The sequence below is a fragment of the Oncorhynchus masou genome, chromosome 15 (assembly GCF_036934945.1).
Source record: "Oncorhynchus masou masou isolate Uvic2021 chromosome 15, UVic_Omas_1.1, whole genome shotgun sequence".
In the NCBI taxonomy this organism is placed as follows: Eukaryota; Metazoa; Chordata; class Actinopteri; order Salmoniformes; family Salmonidae; genus Oncorhynchus; species Oncorhynchus masou.
Window position 1 is genome coordinate 49,158,553 of NC_088226.1, and position 5,969 is coordinate 49,164,521.

At 40.7% G+C, this 5,969-nt stretch overlaps 1 long non-coding RNA gene across 1 annotated transcript; it reads right to left on the minus strand.

Annotated features, from left to right (window-relative positions):
* Nucleotides 1–309: 309 nt before the first annotated feature.
* LOC135555123 (uncharacterized) lies at nt 310–5,742 on the minus strand. Its single transcript, XR_010457833.1, has 2 exons — nt 5,465–5,742; nt 310–1,230 (listed from the first exon to the last, which is right to left on the minus strand). It is a non-coding gene; the product is annotated as an uncharacterized LOC135555123 (long non-coding RNA).
* Nucleotides 5,743–5,969: the final 227 nt, after the last annotated feature.

The following is a 5,969-nucleotide window of genomic DNA, read 5'->3' on the forward strand; positions in this document are numbered from 1 at the left end:
TCTCAGAAATGGCATGGCGTTAAAGCACACTCAAGCGTGTGGATCTGGGCTATAAATGGCAGTGCCAAGGATAGTTACCAGGGGGTGAATCTCTTGTTTGAAGCTTTGGGGAGTAAAAGTACTTAATTAATTTGAACAGGTTCCTGGGTTTAAGTCAATGTTTATTTTACTTTAGACCTGGCCATATTTGATATTCTAATAGCAAGATAAAACATAACTATTTTGTACATTAGTACATCCAAGTGCAAGTGCTTATATGAAGTGTACCGTTGGTTTGCATTGTACAGTGTCCAAGTAGAATGCTGTAGATGTGAGCACAGATATAAATAGATTTTTAGAAACCCTGTCTACATTCAAACAAATAAAAATCACTACACCCACTAAACTCAGCAACAAAAGAAACATCCCTTTTTCAGGACCCTGTCTTTCAAAGATAATTCGTAAACATCAAAATAACTTTACAGATCTTCATTGTAAAGGGTTCTAACACTGTTTCCCATGCTTGTTCAATGAACCATAAACAATTAATGAAAATTAATGAAAAGTTTACAGACGGTAGGCAATTAAGGTCAGAGTTATGACAACTTAGGACACTAAAGAGCCTTTCTACTGACTCTGAAAAACACTGAAAATCACGTTTATTGTCGAAGGAATGAGCGTTACACCGAGGCCTGTACTCTGGAGCGGTATCGATTGGAGGTGGAGGCAATCTCAACACTGTGCGTTACAGGGAAGACATACTCATCCCTCATGTGGTACCATTCTTGCAGGCTCATCCTGACATGACGCTCCAGCATGACAATGCCACCAGCCATACTGCTCATTCTGTGCATGATTTCCTGCAAGACAGGAATTTCTGTGTTCTTCCATGGCCAGCGAAGAGCCCGGATCTCAATCCCATTGAGCATGTCTGGGACCTGTTGGATCGGAGGGTGAGGACTAGGGCCATTCTCCCCAGAAATGTCCAGGAACTTGCAGGTGATTTGGTGGAAGAGTCGGGTAACATCTCACAGCAAGGACGGGCAAATCTGGTGCAGTCCATGAGGAGGATATGCACTGCAGTACTTAATGTAGCTCATACTGCTCATACTCATAATACTTACTTTGATTTTGACCCCACCTTTGTTCAGGGACACATTATTCCATTTTGGTTACATGTCTGTGGAACTTGTTCAGTTTATGTCTCAGTTGTTGAATCTTGTTGTGTTCATACAAATATTTACACGTTTGCTGAAAAAGAAAAACAGGGTTGGTTGGATGACGTGATACCTTTGACCCTTCACTTTTAAAATGTAATTTATTTATCGAAAGGTTCAGAAAAGGAACAAGGCTTACTTATTCTTGACTAATCACCATATACAGTGCCTTACGAAAGTATTCGGCCCCCTTGAACTTTGCGACTTTTTGCCACATTTCAGGCTTCAAACATAAAGATATAAAACTGTGTTTTTTTGTGAAGAATCAACAACAAGTGGGACACAATCATGAAGTGGAACGACATTTATTGGATATTTCAAACTTTTTTAACAAATCAAAAACTGAAAAATTGGGCGTGCAAAATTATTCAGCCCCTTTACTTTCAGTGCAGCAAACTTTCTCCAGAAGTTCAGTGAGGATCTCTGAATGATCCAAGGTTGACCTAAATGACTAATTATGATAAATACAATCCACCTGTGTGTAATCAAGTCTCCGTATAAATGCACCTGCACTGTGATAGTCTCAGAGGTCCGTTAAAAGCGCAGAGAGCATCATGAAGAACAAGGAACACACCAGGCAGGTCCAAGATACTGTTGTGAAGAAGTTTAAAGCCGGATTTGGATACAAAAAGATTTCCCAAGCTTTAAACATCCCAAGGAGCACTGTGCAAGCGATAATATTGAAATGGAAGGAGTATCAGACCACTGCAAATCTACCAAGACCTGGCCGTCCCTCTAAACTTTCAGCTCATACAAGGAGAAGACTGATCAGAGATGCAGCCAAGAGGCCCATGGTCACTCTGGATGAACTGCAGAGATCTACAGCTGAGGTGGGAGACTCTGTCCATAGGTCAACAATCAGTCGTATATTGCACAAATCTGGCCTTTATGGAAGAGTGGCAAGAAGAAAGCCATTTCTTAAAGATATCAATAAAAAGTGTTGTTTAAAGTTTGCCACAAACCACCTGGGAGACACACCAAACATGTGGAAGAAGGTGCTCTGGTCAGATGAAACCAAAATTGAACTTTTTGGCAACAATGCAAAACGTTATGTTTGGCGTAAAAGCAACACAGCTCATCACCCTGAACACACCATACACACTGTCAAACATGGTGGTAGCAGCATCATGGTTTGGGCCTGCTTTTCTTCGGCAGGGACAGGGAAGATGGTTAAAATTGATGGGAAGATGGATGGAGCCAAATACAGGACCTTTCTGGAAGAAAACCTGATGGAGTCTGCAAAAGATCTGAGACTGGGACGGAGATTTGTCTTCCAACAAGACAATGATCCAAAACATAAAGCAAAATCTACAATGGAATTGTTCAAAAATAAACATATCCAGGTGTTAGAATGGCCAAGTCAAAGTCCAGACCTGAATCCAATCGAGAATCTGTGGAAAGAACTGAAAACTGCTGTTCACAAATGCTCTCCATCCAACCTCACTGAGCTCGAGCTGTTTTGCAAGGAGGAATGGGAAAAATGTTCAGTCTCTCGATGTGCAAAACTGATAGAGACATACCCCAAGCGACTTACAGCTGTAATCACAGCAAAAGGTGGCGCTACAAAGTATTAACTTAAGGGGGCTGAATAATTTTGCACGCCCATTTTTTCAGTTTTTGATTTGTTAAAAAAGTTTGAAATATCCAATAAATGTCATTCCACTTCATGATTGTGTCGCACTTGTTGTTGATTCTTCACAAAAAAATACAGTTTTATATCTTTATGTTTGAAGCCTGAAATGTGGCAAAAGGTCGCAAAGTTCAAGGGGGCCGAATACTTTCGCAAGGCACTGTATATGGTGGGTAATATTTCCCATCAAATAGGCTACTTTTGCAATATTGACACTTACAGTATTGTAACAGGTACCTTCATTATGTTGATCTATGGCAGCATCGATACTGAACACAAATTTAAACTCAACATGCAATAATTTCAAAGATTTTACTGAGTTACCAGTCAGTCTCTGGTGTGACCACCATTTGCCTCATGTAGCGTAACACATCTCCTTCGCATAGAGTTGATCATTCTGCTGATTGTGGCTTGTGAATTGTTGTTTCACTCCTCTTCAATGGCCGTGCGAAGTTGCTGGATATTGGCAGGAACTGGAACACGCTGTCATACACATCGATCCAGAGCATCCTTAACATGCTCAATGGGTGACATGTCTGGTGAGTATGTAGGCCATGGAAGAACTGGGACATTTTCAGCTTCATGGAAATGTGTACAGATCCTTGTGACATGGAGCTGTGCATTATCATGCTGAAACATGAGGCAAACGCGGCAGACGAATGGACTACAATGGGCCTCAGGATCTCGTCACGGTACTCTGTGCATTCAAATTGCCACCGATAAAATGCAATTGTGTTCGTTGTCCATAGCTTATGTCTGCCCATACCATAACCCCACCACCACCATGGGGCACTCTGTTCACAACGTTGACATCAGAATACCGCTCACCCATTCCGACGCAATACATGTGGTCTGCGGTTGTGAGGCCAGTTGAACACACTACCAAATTCTCTGAAACAATGTTGGAGGTGGCTTAAGGTGGAGAAATTAACATTATTTTATCTGGCAACAGCTCTGGTGGACATTCCTGCAGTCAGCATGCCAATTGCACGCTCCCTCAAAACTTGAGACATCCGTGGCATTGTGTTGTCTGACAAAACTGCACATTTTGGAATGGCCTTTTATTGTCCCCAGCACAAGGTGCACCTGTGTAATGATCATGCTGTTTAATCAGCTTCTTGATATGCAACACCTGTCAGGTGGATGGATTATCTTGGCAAAAGAGAAATGCTCACTAACAGGGATGTAAACAAATTTGTGCACAACATTTTCAGAGAAATAAGCTTTTTTTGCAAATTGAATTTTTATTTTATTTCAGCTCATGAAACATGGGTCCAACACTACATGTTGTGTTTATATTTTTTGTTCAGTGTTTGATGTAAATTCCTAGCTGTGACCTACATTTCCTTTTGGCTGTGTGGGCTAATGGACAGCAATTAAGAACAAAACTAGGATTTACATAACAAGTAACAAAAACACTCTCTAAAGACCTGTATTGGTTATTCAAGAGAAAGCATTGGCACATTCCAAGAAAATCATGATTCCTTGATCATTATCAATAACACACAGTGTCCTAAAGATAGTTTGTTTTTTATTCTAGGACATATGTGGTTAATTGAACTAGATCTATTTGAGACGGCCATTTAGTCTTCTCATCCTATTTCAAATCAGTTCTCTGCAGACACTAATGTTTAATTTTAAAAGCTTGACAAAGATGATGTCATTTGGGAATATGTGCTTAATGATTGTCCCTGTTAAACCTACACTATTTTCTCTCGCAGGCAGAGAAGAGAAGAGAGAGGCATATTTCCTGCTTCTAAGGTCTTTGTCTCGGGCAGACGCACACAGCTACTCAGCTATTCCATTATTCCCCTTACTACCTATTACTTTAGCGGTTTATGATGTCAAACATGTCAAACATGTCAAACAGTATTAAGGGGGAGCTGGCCTCAGAAATTGCAAAGGTCTATGGTCCATTTCATTAGCAATAAACTATCATCATCACCATGACCTCAAGTTCTCTTAGAAGAAGGCAGACAGAAAGAACCAAAGCAGTTTAGTATAATGCCAGGATTATCTATTTTCTGACGTAAAAAACAAATGTCACAATAGAAACGGATCCAGAAATGATCCCACAGGACCCTGTACAAGGCAGAGAGGCAGGTGACTGTTATGTGAGTGGCAGAATCAGATATATGGAAATTGTTATAAGCCTTTTGGAATTAACCAGCCAATATGAATTTGTTTGCTTTCCTACAGAGCCACAAACAGGATGCAAACTGGTTTGAGCAGGTGTAAGTCACCATGGCCCTGACATGGTGACAGGAGGTAGGGTCAGCTAAGGCGATTGTGCTGTATAGTCTTGCCAGTGGCTGTTATTACACTGTATCAGGGCCCTCATTTGACAAGGGTCTTACAAAAGTGTGTTGACCACACATTATATAAAACATATAATACTGTAATATAAGACTAGCCATTTACAGTAATATTATCAGCACAACAATGTAGAACCATAGTACCATTCACCAAGCAGGAAGAGACATGACTGTAAAATTGAATTGACTGATATAACCACTGCGCAAAAATAAAACTTAAAATTAGTTGGTGTAACAATGTGTAAGATACAGTGTCTAAAAACCATAATAAATAATTTTTCGTTTCAGATAACAGCAAGAACAAAACACATTACTCCACATACCGTGATTGTAGTAAATTTTGTTCCTCTTAGGTACAAAGCTGATGTTCATCAGGATGACATTTCAACCAGCTAAAGAAGAGCAGATGATATTCTCTCTATCTCTCTCTCTCTCTCTCTCTCTCTCTCTCTCTCTCTCTCTCTCCCCCTCTCTCTCTCTCTCTCTCTCTCCCTCTCTTGTTCTCTCTATTCCTCCCTTTCCCTCTCTCTGCCCATACTGCAGTAATTTAATACAGTGTTGTAAAACAATTTCTGGCACTCTCACCGTACTGTACAGTGTGACTGTGAGAAAGCTTTGAAACTGGATGAGGGAGTGAGGCAATAGGGACCCATTCTGTGAGGTACACCACAGGAGACAAACTCTGCAATATGCAGTGGGATTATGAAACCTTTGTCAAGATAGACTTGCCGACTTAGAGGACTGAACGACGACAATAAACTCACAGATGACCTATTCTCGTTGATTCTGTGTCTGTACCTAGATCTATGATCTATGGGGGGGGGGGGG